We start from the raw sequence: 20,173 nt of genomic DNA, 5'->3' as shown, positions 1-20,173 counted from the left end.
CTCTTGATTTCCAAAGTAATTGGATAGGGAAAAGGTAGTCTTTGCAACAAATGGTGCTAGAACAACTGAATATCCACTTGAAACAGAAAATAAACTCCACCTTTACCTCACACCATATACAAAAATTAATTCTCAATAGATAATGAAACTAAAAGGTGGAAGCTAAAACTAAAAGTTTTAGAAAATAACACAAGAGAAAATCTTTACAAATTTGAGGTTTAAAAAGATTTCACAGGTAGAGCACAACAAACACAAATCATATAAAAAGAAAGTAATAAACTGGACTTCATCAAAATTGAAAACATGTATTCTTTGAAAGATACTATGTTAGTTTGCTATGACTGCCATAACAAAATACCACAGACCGGGTGGCTTAAAAAACAGAAGTTTATTTCCCACCGTTCTCGAGGCTAGAAGGCCAAGATCAAGGTGTCAGTAGTTTTGATTTCTTCTGAGACCTCTCTCCTTGGCTTGCAGATGGCTGCCTTCTTGGGGTGTCCTCACATGGTCTTCCCTCTGTATCCGTGCCTTCTAGGTGTCTCCATGTATGTCCAAATTTCCTCTTTTTGTACAGACACCAGTCAAATTGGAATAGGATCTACCCTAATTGTTGCATTTTAATTTAATCACTTCTTTAAAGACCCTATCTCTAAATATTGTCACATTCTGAGGCACTTGGAGTACACTTCAACATGTAAATTTTGGGTGTATTTGATTCAGCCTATAATAAACACTATTAAGAACATTTTAAAGGGAAGACAGTGACAGGGATAAAATTTTCTAATACTTACCTCTGACAAAGGATTTGTACCCAGAATATATGAAGGACTTTTAAAACTTAACAAGAAGACAATTCAATAAAAAAATTGGGCAAAAGATTGAAAGACACATCAGAAAAATGGATATGCAAATGGCTAACAGGCACACAAAAAGATGTTCAACATAATTAGTCATAAGAAAAACAAAAATTAAAACCACAATAAGATTCTACTACATACTTAATTAAATAGATAAAATTAGAAAGAATGACAAGGCCATGTGTTGGCAAGAATGTAGAGCAACTGGAATTGCCACATATTATTGGCAGGAATTGTAACTGATACAACTACTTTGGGAAACAATCTTATAGTTTTTTAAAGCTATATAGATATTACTATACAATGTAACAATTCTACTCCCAGGTTTTCACCAAGTGAAATGAAAAGATCCACACAAAGACATGCATAGAAATGTTAATGGCAATATTATTCATCACAGGCAAAAATTCAAAACAACACATATACCTATCAATGAATTAATGCATAAATAAATTGTGGAATATCTATGTAATAGAATATTACACAGCAAAAAAAAGAACAAACTACTGATACACCTGGAAATATGAATGAACCTCAAAAACATTGTGCTGAAGGAAAGATGCCAGACACGTAAGAGTTCATACTATAGAGGCACTTGGGTAGCTCAGCCGGTTGAGCATCTGACTTTGGCTCAGGGCATGATCTCTCGTGGGTTCGAGCCCTGTGTCAGGCTCTGTGCTGACAGCTCAGAGCCTGGAGCCTGCTTCAGATTCTGTGACTCCCTCTCTCTCTCTCTGCCCCTGCCCCACTTGCACTCTGTCCCTCCCTCTTTCTTTCGAAAAAATAAACATTAAAAAAAAAAACAGTTCATCCTATAGATGCCACATATCAAATCTAGACCAGGCAAACTCATTTGTAGTGACAAAAAGCAGATCACTGGAGGCCTGGAACTGGGAAGGGGACAACTGACCACAAAGAATCTAAGGGAAATTTTGGGAGTTATGTAAATGTTCTGTCTTGATTATGATAGGTATGTGCATGCATGTATGTTAAAACTTATCAACCTTTGCACTTTAATGGGTGCACTTTTTGTATGTTAATTAAAACTCAAAGATGTTTAGATACAATTCAAATGTATTAAATCAAAGTTTCTGGGGCATCTGGGTGGCTCAGCTGGTTAAGCGTTGGACTTCAGCTCAGGTCATGATCTCAGGGTTGGTGAGATAGAGCGCTGACAGCACAGAGCCTGCTTGGGATTCTCCCTCCCTCCCTCTCTCTTTGTCCCTCCCTGACTCACACTTTCTCTCTCTCTCAAAATAATAAGAAAAAAATATTTTTTTTCTTCAAAAAAAATCAAAATTTCTAAGTAGAGGGCCTAGGAGTTTTTTTTTAGAAAATCTCATCCACAGTTAATTCTGCTTCAGCCAGGGGTGGGGACGGTGATACAGTCCAGCTCTGACTCTGTGCAGGCATCCCTCTATTGCACTGTCCTCAATGCAACTCATGGTCATGCAGCTTCTGCTTGATGCCACCCTGCCTCCACCTCCACCTCCCTTCTACCCTGCCCACAGCTCACTCTCTTGTATGAGAGCCAGTTCTATTTTAGAATAGCTCTTTTTCTCACTATGGCATGCATCTCTCTCGTTTTGATGGTTGAAGTGACAAAACCCTGTGGTCCCTTGCTTTCCTCTATTGCCTCTGCTCTTGCCATTCAGGATTGCCCTAGGAATATCTAAGAAACAAGGGGTCCAACCAAAGTGAACACATAATGTCTTTGATGTTTAAATTAATGTACTGATTTAGCATATACTATTGATTCACCATTTCTTGGTACTGGGCTAGATGCTAGGGTTAGAATAAAGAATATTTATAATGATGGTCCCCATTCAGGTCCTGGCTGGACACTAGACATCTATATTTGAATGTGTGGTGTTAGAGGAAAACGAGTAGACAAAGGTGTGTGGTAGGGTTCCCTTTCTGTCCATGCCCAAAATTAGGGATCCAAGCTCTTTTCATTGATGCCTCAAAAATCTTCACATGCTTTCATTGGCCTATTCCAAAGGCAACACCAACACATTCTGGAATGTAACCAATTATATAGTCTTATTAATTCTAGTACCTATTTTTGCCCCTCTCTTCTACTATCTCCTGGATGTCCTCAATGGTCCTTGTGGGCCCTGACATGTAGCAGAGTCCAACTTATACCTGCTCCCTCCTCTTGAACCACAGTCTGCATCAGAGTCCTAGGCCCACCAGCTGGTAAGGCAAGACTAATCTAACAACTAGATTGTGAAAGAGTCAAAAGTGCTTTTTATGGAGGCAGGAAAAAGTGTTCCAAGAGCATATAGCCAGAGTATTTTCATTTGCAAAATATTTTTCACATGTATTATCTCATTTGAACTGACCTACAACTGAAAATAATAATAGCCACCATTCATGAAGTTCCTACCATGTATAGACACTGTGCTAAGTGTCCTGTACTTTCTAAACCTCATTTGAGTCTTGAAACAATTGTAACAATGTACATACCACGTCACTCTCACTTTACAGATGTGGAAACAGAGGCTGAAATAAAGCAAGTAATCTTTCCAAGGTCACACAAATAGTAACTGACAAAATTCAGATTTGAATCCAGTTATGTGTGACTTCAAAGACCACACTCCTAACTACTATTGTCATTAATGATCTTAGCCTAATAATGCCCTGTTCTAAAAAAAAAATGTTTTTACTTTTCTATCTGTATTGATCTTTAAATGTTTTTAGACGTACCTCTCTCAGAATTAGTCTCCTGGTCCTGGCTTCTCTCTGCCCACTGCCCACTCTTCTCCTGAAAAGAGTGACTTTGCAGTTTGGAAATGCATCTTATGTGGCTTAGCCTCTTCTAGGATCTTCTTGGTATTGTCTGTCTAGAAAAAACACATATAGTTGACCCTTGAACAACATGAGTTTGAACAGCAAAGTGCACTTACACACAAATTCTTTTATTTTTTTATTATTTTTTTTATTTTTTATTTTTTTTAACATTTATTTATTTTTGAGACAGAGAGAGACAGAGCATGTGTGGGGGAGGGTCAGAGAGAGGGAGACACAGAATCGGAAGTAGGCTCCAGGCTCTGAGCTGTCAGCACAGAGCCCGATGCGGGGCTCGAACCCACGGACCGTGAGATCATGACCTGAGCAGAAGTCGGCCACTTAACCGACTGAGCCACCCAGGCGCCCCACACAAATTCTTTTCAATAAATACAGTACACTACTGTAAATGTATTTTATCTTCCTTATGATTTTCTTAACATTTTCTTTTACCTAGCTTATTTTATTGTAAGATATTACAATATCTTACAATATCTTATGTTTATTGTACATATAACATACAAAATATGTGTTAGCTGTTTATGTTATTGGTAAAGCTTCCAGTCAACATTAGGCTATATAAGTTTTTGAAGAGTCAAAAGTTACATGCGGATTTTCTACTGCATGGAGGGTTGGGTCCCCTAACCCCCAAACTGATCAAAAGTCAACTGTATTTTGATCTGCCCTCTGGGCCATGAATAGATGTACTAGGGTATGTCTTGCTCCAATGAACCAGGCCTATAGTCTTCCAGCTCTGTCCATGACTAAGTAGATAAAGTGACTTTTTAGTTGCAATATTAATGAGACCATTTTTGCCATATGCATAAACCATATGTTCCAATCCAGGATATCTGCACCTTATGTAATTTGAAAAAGGTCAGCATCCTCTATGAAGATCAGCTACTACTTTAACTGGTAAATCTTGAAATCAAGGTAGAATCACAGAAAAGCAGTTAATTTCTTGCTCATGTAAACTCTTGTCTGTGCTTGGGAAGGTTTCCTTTAACTCAGTCATTCAGGAGCCCCAGGCTGTGGAAGGCTCTGCTATCTTCAATACTTGGCTTCTAAGATCTACCTGGTCATCAGTGCCTAACTGGAAGACAGAGGAAGACAAAGAATAGCAGATCACAAGGAAGGCTTTTCTGGGACAGGCTTGACAACTGATATGCCTTGCTTCTTCCTACATTCTATTCATCACAAGTCAGGCACAACCTCATCTAACTGAGAAGGAGGATGGGAATAGCTGTATGCCCATATAGCTGTAGCTGTATTGCCCATTGTGGAAGAAAAATAGGTTTGATCAACAGCTCGTTTTTTTCTGCCACATATTAAGAATGAACAAAGAAGTCCTAAAAATAAGTAAGAAAAAATTTTAAAACATCTAATAAAACATGGGCCAAAGATAAAAATGGGCATTTCACATGAAACACAAATAATGGGCAACAGATGTATCCAGAGGGGTCAGCTTCATTAGTAATCAGAGAAATGAGAATAAAACCACCATAAGATATTGTTTTATAGCCAACGGATTGGCAAGACATTAAAACTCAGATAATGCCAAGTGCTTGCCCGGACGCTTAGTGCAACAGACACTATCAGTGGCTGTCCATCTCCTTTGGCTTCCTCCAGAATCTAGCTGTGGTAGAGTGAAAGCAGTCCGTAAGTGCTGGCATGAGACCAAGTATGGGAGTGGCATAATTTTATGTTTTAGAAATACAGATCCTGAGTCAAATAGATTTAGGCTTGAATCCAGCTTAGCTCCTTGATAATTTCCTCTCGTTGGATGAATTCTTAGCTTCTCTGAGCTTCACTTTCCTAATCTGTAAAATGCACGAACAATAGCACAATATGGAGACTAACAAACTGATGAGCACAAGTACTTGGCGTAGGCCTATATGTTGTACACTCAATAAATGACCATTGTTAAGGAACAGGCTGAGACAATGATGAGGGAGCATTGTCAGAGGGATGAAGAAAGGCCTCAACAATACACACTCAAAGAAACAGTGACTCCTCAAGGCCAAAGGGAATAAAATTGGCTCAACTTTCTGATAATTGGATTTTGGAGTTGCTGAGATTATCGATTTGTTTGAGGGAAATAATTCTGAAGATGTGAAGGTTTTATAAGCCTATAGTTTCTATGACCTCATAAGCAGTCATTGATAATCATTAAAAATTTAGTTTCTAGACTATGTTGTCCTTTGCATGTTAACAATACTACCTTGTGGGTGGTATTTAATTTTTTGTTTTCACTGGTTTTTTTTTTCATTTTCCATTTATTTTTCTCTTTTTACACTGGGTAATTGTTTTTTTCCTTAAAGTTCTCATAATCACTCAATCCTTCATATCACCTGCATCAACCATTTACTATCTACCTGGGTCACAGTAGCTCAGCACCCAAGCTAAATTATGCCCTTTTGTAATCAACTAAGTCAGCCAGTCATTTCAACTGTTCCACACGAAATCAAGTTCCATATACCACAAGTTTCCATTCCCTTCTTTAACTCAGTCAATAATGTGTATTACAAAATAGATGTGAAAATACTTCACTTAAACCCTTCAAGGGTAAACGTTGAGAGTGTTTGTAGAGTAACATATCAAGCCACATATACCTTGTGGATTCTACAGCCCCACAGAATAAATCTTCATGTATTTTAGAGTCATCGTTACCACCCACTCCTGTTTTTCTTCATGCTAAGCAAGCCGAAGTTTTTCATCCCTCTTTATAGGTCTAGTATCCATTGTTAAAAAAAAAAAAAAATTCAATCCAATAAATTTGAAGATCTAACTGGCTTTATTAAGCAATCATGATCAGGTAGCATCCCATTCAGCAAAAATAATGAATGAGCTTACAGAGGTGTTTTGAGGAGTTGTACAAAATGGAAAGTTTTTATAGGCAGGACAGCGGGGCAAGGAAGCTATTAATTAGCAAGAGAAAATAAAAGGGTTGTTCAGGCCAGGACATCTCCTTTTGGAGGGGAAGGACATGACAGAGGTTTTTGTTTGTTGGTTGGTTTGTTTGTTTATTTATCACACAGATAACCTCACTATCACAGATCAGGAAATTTCAGAGTGACTTTTAAAAGGCCACATTACTGGGGTAGGTTGAAATTGTAATTAAATCTTGGTTTGCTGTCTTGAGAGGCAAATGACTCCATCTTGAGCTGGTTTTTTTGTTTTCTTTTTCTTTCTTTCTTTCTTTCTTTCTTTCTTTCTTTCTTTCTTTCCTTCTTTCTCTCATTCTTTCATTCTTTCTTTCTTTTTTAACACCATCCTACACTCCAAAGCTTTTTCAAGTTCTTACATCCCATAGCCATATACCCATGCCCAAACCTATACCTACTGTTCTTGGAGGTTCTTGTTTGGTACATTTAGTCATGTGGATTCATCACAACTAACACTACTGTTACTGGAATTAGCTTGTTCATACTGGCCACAGTGTTCTCATTCTACATATTGTACTCAGCAAATGCCAGACCTGAACTGGTGAAGAAAATGAATTAAATTCTGATTCTGTCCCCCACACATACCCATACATTTTATCCTCTGTCATTTGATGTCCATTTTCCAAAGTTCTGGTTATCTCTTCTGCTCCTATCTCCTTTGGATACCTACTTCCATCCCGGTTGAAGATGCTTCAAACTAAATTAGCATGTTTTTTCCTTTCTATAATTACATCTTGAGGGCCAACACAAAGGTGGACATGCCACAATTTCTGCCCTATGAGAGTTTACCCTCTGGTAATGTAGACAAGATAACACACAATCAGGACCCTATGCCATAGCATTATATCGCAGAGTGTTGTGGAATAACAATAGGGGAGCAGGGAGGACTTCTCCATGATTATGATGCCCCAAATGTTTCTTGAGTGACAAATGAGCTTACAAAGAGAAGACAGGTCAGTGAGAAAAGCTATGACAGCGCTTCCCTCCTCTACAATGTACCAAGTATGCACTCTCTGGGTGTTACCCTAATTCAGTGCACACTCATACTCAGGGTTTTGTTAACTAGAAACTCAGTTTCTAGGGTGTTGACAAGCTACTAAAAACAGTGAAACACATGCTAAATTTTTTTTTAAGCTTTACAAAACATTCCAGATGAATTTCTGGTAATCCTGATAGTGATTGCCAATCAGTCCATGAATCATAAACTATTACTTGCTTCTCCTTGGCAGTGAGGATATTGCTGGGCCGGGGTTGAATCAATCTCCTCAGCCCATTTTTATAATGGTGGAGACGAGGGACTTCTGGGGTTCACTAAAATCCCAGGAGCATTATGTAAGCTGTTGAGGCTTGAGGATGTACAAAAAATAGGCCCCTGTGAGTTCAGATATAATTGAAAGTTAGGAATAGGGGTACAGATGGTAACTAAAATGTTAGCTTCATTGCTATTTAAAATTGGATAGGAACACATGGCTTATGTGTGGCAAAAATGGTCTTATTAATACTGTACCTAAAAAGTCACCTTATGCAGCTAGTCACAGACAGTGATGGGAAATGACATGCCTAGTTCTCAGGGGCAGGATCTATCCCACTAAACCTGGCCCAGACAGCATACCAGAATGCATGCTCTTTCCAGGCAGACAGACACCAAGAAGATCCCAGTAGGGACTCAGCCACACACAAGCAATTCCAGATCAAAAAGTCACCCATACTCCCAGGGTAAGAATGGGCAGGGAGCAGAGAGAAGCCAGGACCAGGAGGCTAACTCATAAAGTTTAGTTTGTTTCCACATATTTATTTCCTTGTGATAAACATACAGCTCTTAGATAAAGGAACTATGTCTTAACCACCTTTTTATCTCCAGTGCTCTGCTCTATGCCTGATACGTAGTAGATACAAAATACTTGATTGATCAATTAATTAATTTTATAACCTAAATTGTCTAATTCTAGAAATGGCAATATTCTACTACTTACCTAATTACTTTGCCTTGACTCTGCTCTTTTATTTTACTCCCCTTTTCCTCTCCTCTCTCTACCCAGGATTCTGAATCTATCCTTATTAGACCATTTCCCCTTTCACTCTCATATAATTTATAAACTTATTATATGCACTTTAACATTAGAACAACATGAGCCTTAGAAAGTAGTGTTAATGGAAGTCCAACAGGAAAAAATGAAGTCAATTGTTGAGATGTCTTGTAGTTTGTATGTATCTCTTTGCTTCTCTCTAAAAAGAAAAGGGAGGGAGGGAGGAAAGGAGGAGAGGGAAGAGGGGCGGAGAAAAGAAAAAGGAGACAGAGGAGGAGAGGGAGAAAGAGGAGAGGAATGGAGGGAGAGAGAGAGAGTTATTAAAGTTGGCTCCTTGATGTGTGTGAGGGGATAGGTCCCTTGGAGAGATCAGAATACTATTGCACTAATAAGAGAAATAGCACAGAGTAGTGTTTACATGTGGGACCATACTGCCTGGGTTTAAATTCTGAGTCTGCCACATACCAATTATGACCTCGACAATTTTCTTAAACTTTCTGTGCCTCAGTTTCCTAACCTTTAAAACAGAGGTGATAAAATACTTCACAGGGTTGTAGTGAAGAGTAAATGTATGTAAAATGTTTAGATCATAATAATACATAATGAGCACTATATAGGTGGTAGCTGTCACGATTACTCTGGGGGGTTCCTAGTAAGTTTACAGAACAACTGAATGAAAAATCTGGATATGAAACTAGATGTAGCATGTACTAGAGGTCATTTCAAAGAGGGACAAGATGTTCTAGGATGGCGAATACTTGACATCTAAGCTAACACTACCCTTGACCTGTGCTTATGACAGGAATTTCATACCAACCATGAATTCATTTGCTCTGAGCCTGGACGTAGTTTCAGAATTTTTCTCCGAATATCATACCACACAGTCACTCCTAGTCAATTACAGCCAGAAAATAAGGTGAAGCCTATTTGCTAGCCCTATTAGAGGCCCAGTATAAAGTTAGTCACCAGGAAGGTGGCCATGATATGAGTTTGGGCTGGGTCTCTTGGAGGACCGGTACAGACCAAATGAGCCACCTGGTGGAGGGGCCTTTCTGTCTATAACCTAACCCCACTGAAGTTCCTTCTACTGATGAGAAGTCAAATCATATTTCAGAGCAAATAACAAAAGAAACTTCCATAATGACAACATGACAGTGAGACCAAGACCCAAGTGCCTATTCACATGTATGTGAAAAGAAGAAACAGAGAAAGTGTCTCATAGGCTAAGTCACTTGCTTACTTTGTTCATTTTGATATGCTTGGGCCATACCCTCAGTGTTTTCCTTTCAACAATTTTACTTCTCCTCACTAAGCTCATATTTGGTCCTCTCAGAAGTGTGTATTTGGAAAGAAACGGACCCAGAATGGTGACTGAGACTGGCATTAGTCAGAGAATGATACTGATGTTCATTGTAATTACTTGAGCAGACTAAGCTGGGAGCACTGGTAACTGAACCTCTTTTTTCAGGAATGAAGGAATCAAGATTCCTTTTTCCAAGTGGGACAGTTTTATGTATTAAAGTGTTTGTGTGTGTGTGTCTCCTACATCTAGACCATCATGATAGAAAAAACACATACTGTAACTAAGCCCTAGACCCAAGGGCAAAAGTCCATCTTCCTGAAGACTTAATGAAACTCTTTTCCAAAACCTTCACTTAATTCCTATGTCTGGGGTAAATTTTGTATATGGAGGCATTGACACTGGAGGGGGAACCAGACCTTAGAATTGGACAGGGAATGAGCAGTATTTTTTCCTTACATGTTGAAATGGGCATATCAGTCTTGCTTACTTTCAGCTCTACATCTGCTATATCTCCTGCTAACTCATTTGAATCCATGCCCATCAGATACCACTATGGGATTCCCCAAAGTTGTTGGAGATGAGGATTCTGCCTTCAGCAGCATCAATTCTGGTAGCTTCCAATCCCCAGCTCACCTGGTAGATCAACATTTGCAAGTGGACACCTCTAGAGGGAGCTAACTTTACTGGCTTCATTTGTAATATAATGGGCAAGGAATTGTAAAATATGGGATTTTTTCAGTGTCTCCAGAATTTGAAGACTTTCAGGGGACCCTATAATTATGCAAGAGGGCAGTCATGTGGTAAGGCATAGAATCCATGAAGGAGAAGGAGAAAGAGAAGGAGGAGGAAAAGGAGGAGGAGGAAGAGAAGGCTACTTGCAAAGAATAGAGATTTATAAGTTCCTAAAAGGCATTTCAAAGGGATACTGTTTTCCTCCCCAAATTTCTGTGATTCTTACTTTAATATATCTGATTCCACCTCGATAAAACATTAGCAGTCAATGGTGGCAGAAAAGGGAGACTGTATGAAGAGCAACGAAGAGATGTAGTCTGACTGGAACTTCATACTTTACCAAATGTATAAGATATTTTCAACCTAACGTTCATATTTCCGATGAGATGCAGGCACTTGGGCTTGTGGGCTCTAACCAATGTGAAGCTGGGAAACAGCTGTGTGGAATCTGCAACTCCTAGATATGTTAAGACTTGGCTGATTCCCCACAACATCTCAAAGTTTCTGCATAATACTCAGCTAAACAGAACAGCAAATAATGAGCACTGATACAACCAGACAGAAAAAGTATAGCTTCAGGCTGCCAGCGGACAGACAACCTGCCATTCTCTGCAGGTAAATGGGGCTTCTGAATTAGAGTCTGGAAAGGAGAGAAATAGGAGGGGATTCTGCTAGCCTGCTGTAGCCCTGAGCTCCCAGAGGCATCCAGTTGATACTATACAGCAATGCCAGGAAGAGTGGTTGGGGATGGCAGAGAGGATGCCCAGGACCCAGACCCCCAGTGAAAGGAACCGAGCTCTGTTATACAATTTCCAAGGCAACATAGACACTGGGTCTCAGTCATAATAGAAAATAACTTCCTTTGGTAGTCCCCAAACACTTCCACCTCCAACTGCAAAGGGCTTATCAGGCTGAGGACAAGGGGCTCAGCCTATGCTAAAAAGGAGTCTCTTGTGTTCTAATTAGTGACCTGAACAGGCTTAAAGGATGAGTGGGATCAAGGAATTAAAAAAAAAAAAAAGAGTGGCTAAGAGACTGTATTTCACTTGTGGTCACCCTAAGGCCAGAGAACATATTAGAAAAAAAAAAAATTGGAACCAAAGTAGATCCAAAATGGTATGTCTCAGAGAAATATTATCCTTGTGAAAACTGCAGTGACCTCTAAAGAGCAAGTGAAAACTGTGTAAAGTAATAAAATGCTTAGCTGAGACCCTCATGGAGTCACACCTGGATCACAGCCACAGCCTCCCCACCTAGCGTTCTTGCATCTAGTCACTCTTTCCCAGTCCATCTTGCATAATGGCATGAGACATTGATCTTCCCAGAACTTTCCTTCCATCATGTTATCATCCCCTGCTCAGAAAAAGGTCAAGGCATCTTTGCTGCAACTCCCAGAAAGTCAGCTTCATGTATCTAACTGTCCTCACTTGTAACCATAAAAGTCGGCATATTCACTTACTCTTGGACCAACAAGCCATGAGGAAGCCCAGCAAGAGAAGAAAGGACGTGTGCTTCAGTGCCCAACAGACTCGCTTTTGATGTCAGTTCCTGTGCTTGACCAGTGGCAGAACTCATTCATGTTATTTGATTTTCTCAGCCCCATCTGTAACACAAGGATAATACCAAACCTCATAGCAGTTGTCATGACAAAATGGCAAACTGTGTCTAAAGTACTCAGTGTTACAGAGCCTGCAACCCACTGCAAATTCATAGGTAATACTTTTTGCTTACTAATCATTTCCTGTTTTCCAAATTTTCTGTGATATTACCTTAATATTTAAAAATATATAATAAAGAAAGAAGTATAGTATATCACCTTATCAAAACTAGGGAACAATGTCTTAGATGATGAGGGAGAACAGAACCTGGAGAAATTTTGAGGGAGGGTAGCAGCTATATTTGCTGCTTGGTCTGCTTCTGTTTGCAAATTCACAAGTTCCTCCTAAGTGTCATCTGCATTTTCCTTGACATCCTAAGTTGTTCTGTGACTTCAAATGACAACAGTAATAGTAGCTCTATAGAAGAGCTCAAATAGAAGACACAAGCATCAACAGACACAGAAACCCTCCCTACAGAAAGTTCCAGCATTTAAATGTCACTGTGTTAGATCCATAGTCCTTGCTTATACAGTTCATGTTTTCTTCAACCTGTTCTACAATGAGAAAAGGCTGACAGTACACAGCTGGTTTTGTACCTTCTAAGTTGTTCATCAGAAGACATATTTTACATGACCACAGCTAAGAGCCGTTTTGTGAAGATAGCAGGTGAGCTGTGCACAAGGCTGTTTCGGGAACATACACATGCCAAGTGTGCTATTCTGTGTTCTTACATTCTTTTTCCCCTAGGAGCTGAACTCCCATTTGGCTGTTCTAGTTCCTCCAGGGAACTAAGGTAAGTTTCCATCTTCAAAAAAGTAATTAAAAAAGGAAATGAAGTTGAAAAGAAGATTATGTGGTGGTCATCATCTTCCTGCCCAAATTCAAATATTCACTAACCTTCAGGGCATAAAAGACAGGGAAAAAATCTTCAAGGCATAATAAACACAGAAATGATAACATCTAAGGAATAGACAATAAAGAGAGCAAATTTAGGATCAGAACAAGAAATTATATTAAGAAAACAGAAGGTGGCTTATAAGTGGAAATGGTGGATTTGTTCTACTAAAAAAAAATGTATATTTTCGAAGCAATAGGAGAACAAAAAAATTTTAAAAATAAGTTTTTGCTAATATACTTTTTCAGAAGCAGAGCACAAAATCCAAAAAGAACTCTACCCTTTTTTAATTTATTTTTTTTAATTGAAGTATAATTAACATACAATGTGATGTTAGTTTCAGGTGTACAACATTTGATTTGACAATTCTATATATTACTCAATGCTTACCATGATAAGTGTAGTTACCATCTGTCACCACACAGCCTTATTACAATATTTTTGACTATACTCCCTATGCCATACTTATCATCTATGTGATTTAGTCATTTTATTATGGGAATTTTGTATCTATTCCCTTTATTTCACCCATCCCCTCACCAACCTCCCTTCAGGCAACCACCAGTTTGTTCTCTGTATTTGTCTGCTTTTTTTCATGTTAGTTTGGAAGAACTCTACTTTTAATCTCTTATATGACACAGAAAAATGAACAGCTGCCACAAAGGAATCAAGAATAAAATAATTCACTAAAGTGAACATTTCAGGAGGGAAAAGAAGAAACTTGCACCATTAGGAAACCCAATGTCTGCTTACACAGCTGAAAAGGGGTATCCAAATGGCAAGGGGGAAATGAAAAACAACCTCATTTGACTTTGTACTCACCTTTTTTTGTATGTCACAAACTGATCCAATCAGGAAAAAAAGACTATGGGTGTTTCTGAGTGCAGTTTCCACTGCATTATACACACGGGGTTGTTTTAAACCAACGCTGTGTGGAGCTATTGCCTTAACAGAGTTTGGTGGCCAAGGCCAGAAACTCTGGTGTGACAAAGACTGGGGAGGAAAAAAAGATTCAGAACATAGACAGAGAATTAAAGACAGACTCTGAGAGGTTCAAAATTTTAAAAAGAAATAGCTTCAGTAATCTGAATCATTAGTTTCCTGAAGCCTAAGAGAAGAGGCTTTTAGTAAGTTTCCAAATAAACTTTATAGACCCAAATTAAATAGGCTGTTATTGGAGCCTTGGGAAAGATTCAGAATATCCTAACCTCTCACCGTAGTTCTGCCAACACTTTTTATTTACCTCTTGCTGCTTCTTCAATGCCTCAGGTTTCTCATATCCCCATACTAAGCACTCCTGACCCTCTTCTCTCAGACAAGAAGTGCATCCATTCTTCTAAATACTCATTTTATGTTATGGTTGTTGCATATTGTTTCCTCTCCAATAAATTTTTACTTTTTCCAAGTCACAAAGGCAGGCTCCTATGTTTGCTTCGAGAAGCTTTATAATTTTAGCTTTTACATTTCATGATCCATCTTGAATTAATTTGTGTGTAGAGTGAGAGGTAGGGGTTGATGTTACTTTTTTCCATGTGTTTAGCCCAGTTGCTCAAGCACCACTTGTTGAAAAGATTTTCCTCTCCCCATTGTATTGCCTTGGCACATTCGTTGAAAATCAGTTGACCGTATACGTGCGGTTTAATTTCTGGATTCTATTTTGTTCTGATGTATTTTTCAGTTTTTAAGCCAGCACCACCCTGCTTTGATTATCATAAAATTTATAGTAATCAACTTTCACATTTCATAGATATCATGATGCAGAAGCCTAGGACTTAAGTCCTAAGGCTGACTTTGGCATTATCTAGCTGTGAAATTTTGTACAAGTCATCTGATTTCTCCATGACTTAATTTATTCACCTATAAAATAAGAGGTCGTAGATCAGAGCTGCGAATTAAAATACTTGGCAGATAATTTCAATTAATTAATCTGGAAGTTTCAACACAAATAAGGAGTGGTGGGCAATGTGCCAAAGTTCATGTCCAATCTAAAGAGGAAAGTTACCACACAATTCTAGGTTGCAGGAATGTAAGTTTGCTGTTGCCAAATCTTCTGATTTTTCCAGAGAAGCCAGAAACCTGTATTTTTATGTGAAATCTTCTGACTTTAAAGCACCATGCAGGCCAAATAAAACACAGATGCTCAGCCTGTGAGCTGCCAGTTTGAGACCCAGGAACCAACAAATCTCTCAGAATGTTAATTCTTCTTTTATAGAGTTATTGTGAAGAATAAATGAGGTAACATATGAAAATGCCTAGTACTATGCCCAGTACATAATAAGTATTTAGTAAAAATTCTGTATTTTCTTCCTGATTAAACATTCCATAAGTTGTACCCCAAATTTCTATCACTAAGCCTGTTCTTTTTTTTTAAGTTTATTTATTTATTTTGAGAGACACAAAGACAGTGCAAGTTGGGGAGGGCAGAGAGAGGAAGACAGAGAATCCTAAGAAGGCTCTGCACTCTCAGTGTGGAGCCTGATGTGGGACTCAAACTCATGAAACCATGAGATCATGACCTAAGTTGAAACCAAGAGTCGGATGTTTGACCAACTGAGCGATCCAGGCACCCCACTAAGCCTGCTCTTCTTATTAGCTGAGAGGCATTTCCAACTATTAGTGCCTTTATCATTTAGTTCACAATCTATCCTACATTAGAAACTTCTGGTTCCCCCTCTGGAACCTTCCTCCATGTTTTACTGTGCCCACATAGGCTGACCTATGTGAACTTCATGAACAGGCATTTTATGGTCAGTGGCCAATGGAGACATCAACAAAAGATTCAAGGGTTGGAGGAGAGTGAGGTTGGAGTGCATAATCCCCCAGCGCCCTACCTGTTGAATCATCAGGGCTGACTATGGCCTGAAGCCATAGTTCTCTTCAGCCTGCTCTCTCCATACTGCCCACCACCATTCTTGCATTCTACTATTTTCTCCTGCTGACCTTTCAAGACAAGAAGTGGTTAACAGATCTCATGTTCTTTAAACTCTGTCCACTCAAAGTCACTCAATTTGAGTGTACTATGTCATCTTGTTCATAGATGTTGTCTAATATGCCAACCTCCCACTCCAAACAGAATTCCCTCCTTTGTCCCCTTTCTCAATCAACTTTGCCACTATCTTGCCAATTAACCAGCCTTAAGATGATGCTCCTCTCATGGCACCCCTATACCTTATTTATCCCTATGGATGAGCCAGGAAAAAAGGCAAGAAATGACACTCAACAAAAACTAGTGTAATCGGTTACATTCAAGGATGAGTTGGCCACATTTTCTAGGACTGGAGTTTCTAATGAAATAACATTAACTGCTTTTGAGGCTGCAGTTTCTTTTCTTTATTTAACCAGGCCAAAAGGGTGAAGGCTCAGAGCTGTTCTGTGTAGCCCTTTTTTCTCTCCTTTGTGAATATTTTTTCATTCATGCCTAGAGCCACCAGCACTTTTTCCCGGCCACTGGGTATGCTCTGAATTTGTCTTTCCATACCATCGGTGTAAGACGTCCTATTCATGCTGAACTTAATACACATAAGAGCTGTTTGGTCTGCTTTGGATCTAAGCTATACATAGGCTGCTTCTGTGCCTTACAAAGTTTTCATGTGGTTCCTCCTAGCTTATTTTGCACTGGCATTCCAAGCTGAAGTCTCTGCTAATAGCAGTATTACTCTGCTTGTTCTTACTTGCTTTTCTCGTATCTTATTTAGTGACCTCAGAAGCAGGAGACTTGGATGGATTAAGGCAGAATTTATGGACTTATTATACTAGCATAAAATTCCAACCCAACCTATAATCAATACAAAATACTTGACATTGATTTTTACTCATGCCGATTCTTCATCACCAGTGTTCACTCTATCACATGCCCTTTGTTTCAAAATGCCATTTGTATCTGCATTCCATTCTGCATTCTTGCCTTCATCCCACTTGTCTTCATCCCTGACCCATCATGCCAATCCAATTATAAGAACCTCTGCCCTTTCATGTCCATTTTGCCCACCTCTGCCAGACTGACCTTTCCTGTAGAATATTTCCACCATGACTCTTTATTACATATTACTTAAAATATAAATTCCATGGCACAGGCTTTAATGTTGCCCATAATATTCACAGCCAATTTCAACTGTCCTGAAGAGAAGGGTGAGAGAGAGCAATCTTCTCAGTGATTCTTCTGCCTACCATGCTTGTTTCTACCTCCAAGCTGTTCCCTAGCCTGATATGCCATATCACCTTCCTTCTTCCTATAACCAAGCCCCGTTAGGTCATATCCTACTTTCCCAATTAATCCTTTCCTTCTAAATTTAATCAATAGTTAATTCTTCCTATGAACTCACATGAGAAGTTTGGCCTTTTCCATACAATATAACCATTAAACACACATTATCTCATGTCATTTTCTAACTGCTTTAAGTATATTTGCATTAAATATATTGCTTAGTGTTAATGCTGGGGTTTTAAAAGATATCATGATTAGGGGACATAGGAGATGTTCCCATTTTACTCTTGGTCCAGACATTTGTTCCTCTTCCTCAGGACTCTAAAAGATATATTGCTAACAAGGAGGATAACAAATAGATACACATCTTATTTATAGCTGGGCTTGGTTCCTTATACCAAATGTAAACCCATCTAGTAATTGGGCCTTGGCTTGAAACTTAAACCTAAGAGGAAGGCTTCTGAAGAGGAAGTTCTTCTAAAGCCAAATTTACTAATAGCTTTCCAAGACTGAGTCAATGAGAGTTTCACATGCATATAAGAGAAGGGAGAGAGAGAGAAAGAGAGAGAGAATATCAAGCATTCTATCACATAGACTTAACTTTAACTTCTGCTACATGTAAATCAAGAGAATGAGAGAGTCACACTTACAAGTTCATGGATTTTTAACCTATACTGAGGCAGTGACAGCACCCATTATTAAATAAAGCCTAATCAGAATCCTAAATTCTGATCGAATCAGATTAGTATTTAAAATAATAGTTAAAAGCCTTGGATTTAGAGTCAGACTGTATGGGTTTGAACCCCAGCTAACCACTCTGACCTAAAGCAAGATATTTTAACTTCATTGTGCTACAGTTTTCTCATCTGCAAAATCACAACAGCAACTGTACCTTCCTTACAGGATAATTTTGAGAAAAGATCTGCAGTGATATTGGAACAGTGTTTACCACTGTTATGGAGGATAGAAGAGGAGAAGAAGGAAAGAAATGTACACATTCCCCCCACACACACACACCAAGGGTCACATTGCAATAGTTCTAAGCAATGTGCAACATGTTGCCAAATTCAGAGTCAGCTCTGAATGTATGCTTGGTTTGAGATGTTTGACAGTACCAGATATCCTGCTGTTCCTTTAATTGACAAGGAGACCAGACCTGGAAAGGATGTGGAGAAAAACCCAAATAACTTGATAACTCAACTAAAAGATTCAAGAAATGAGGAGCAGTACCTATTAACTGTTTCAGGGTCCCCTCTCTAGTTTCTGGAGGGCACAGGACTTACTCTGATTAATATGTCTGAAATACCATTTTAAATCCTTGTTTATCCCCTTGAGATATCAACTTATTTCTGTAAAATAATTTCTCTCCCAGAGTCACTGGGAGAAAATAAATAAATATCATATTAGATTCTTCAATAGCTACAGCCTACAAATTGAAGTCAATAGGAATCAAGAGGTTGGTTACCTTCTTTTTTTTTTAATGTTTATTTATTATAGAGACAGAGAGACACAAAGTGTGAACAGGGGAGGGGTAGAGAGAGGAGGAGACACAGAATCTGAAGCAGGCTCCAGCCTCTGAGCTGTCAGCACAGAGCCCGACGCAGGGCTCGAACTCACAAACTGTGCGATCATGACCTGAGCTGAAGTTGGTCACCCAACCAACTGAGCCACCCAGGTGCCCCAAGAGGTTGGTTACCTTCTGATCAAGACCAGCCTCATAGGTAAGCAGACTGGTGTTCCCTAATACTGATTTAAAAGTATCTGAGAATATCCAACTTGTCCCAGGTTTCCATCTCACTACCTTCTAGAGTTTCTACTTAAAATCTCAGTTGTGCTTTCCTACTAATTTTATTCATAAATTCAATTTTTCATTCATTCACTTATTCATTTTAAACACTGAGTACCAACTAAAACACACACGTACACACACACACACACACACACACACACACAGAAACACACACACGTACAAAATAACTGTGACTCCTGTACAAGGCTTAAAGAAGTTTAGAGATGAAAAAAAAGATGTCCCTGCCCTTAAGAAGCAAAGACATTAGAAATATTACTGGAAAGATAATAAGTGTTTCTGCCTTATAGGATATTGTGACAATTAAATGAGATAATGAATATAAAGTCATTTCACAATTCCTGGCACATAATCAATAAATATTTCTTGTAATTACTGTCATCAGTATTAATAGAGCTGTAAGGGTTTAGAGAACTTTGAGCCCAAGTGGTTCTCAAACTTTTGCATGCATCAGAATTACTGGAGGGCTGGAAAAAACCTCAAATGCTGGGCCCCACCTCCAGAGTTTCTGATTCAGTAGATCTGTGGTGAGTCTTGAGAATTTGCATTTCTAACAAATTCTCAGATGATGTTAATACTGCTGATCTGGGGTCACACTTTGAGAACCCAGCTGTATTCCAGCCTCCTCATTTTACAAACGAGGAATGAAGCATTATAGGGTTAACTGATTAGACCAAACACTCATCAATAATCAGCTCTTCTGACCCCACCTGTCATTACTCTGTTGCCCCTCTCTGATAACTGCATACATACCTTATCAGAGGTTTTCATTTTATTAGCCTGAAAGAAAGCAGTATTATAGGTTCTACAGGTGTCATACATGTTTGTGCATGAATGGGTGAGAGGACAGGAGATAACTGTGGACAGGGAGCTCTACAGGTTAAGTATGAATAGCACTTGTATTAGTTACCTGTTGCTGGGTAACAAGTTCTACTCCCTGCACACATTTTTTTTTTAATTTTTAAGTCATACTCCCCCAAAAGGAAGAAGGCCCTGGGCTGTGGGATGTAGAAGT

General features: G+C 38.9%; 1 long non-coding RNA gene across 1 annotated transcript; it reads right to left on the bottom strand.

The window, feature by feature from the left end:
- Positions 1–369: 369 nt before the first annotated feature.
- On the bottom strand, positions 370–16,202 carry LOC109271292 (uncharacterized). Its single transcript, XR_008421173.1, has 3 exons — positions 15,979–16,202; positions 12,114–12,257; positions 370–3,703 (listed from the first exon to the last, which is right to left on the bottom strand). It is a non-coding gene; the product is annotated as an uncharacterized LOC109271292 (long non-coding RNA).
- Between the last annotated feature and the right edge of the window lie 3,971 nt (positions 16,203–20,173).

This window comes from Panthera pardus, unplaced genomic scaffold (assembly GCF_024362965.1).
Source record: "Panthera pardus isolate Hobbes unplaced genomic scaffold, ASM2436296v1 HiC_scaffold_12, whole genome shotgun sequence".
In the NCBI taxonomy this organism is placed as follows: Eukaryota; Metazoa; Chordata; class Mammalia; order Carnivora; family Felidae; genus Panthera; species Panthera pardus.
Note: the sequence above shows the minus strand (reverse complement) of the source record. Positions and strands in the feature narration are given on the sequence as shown.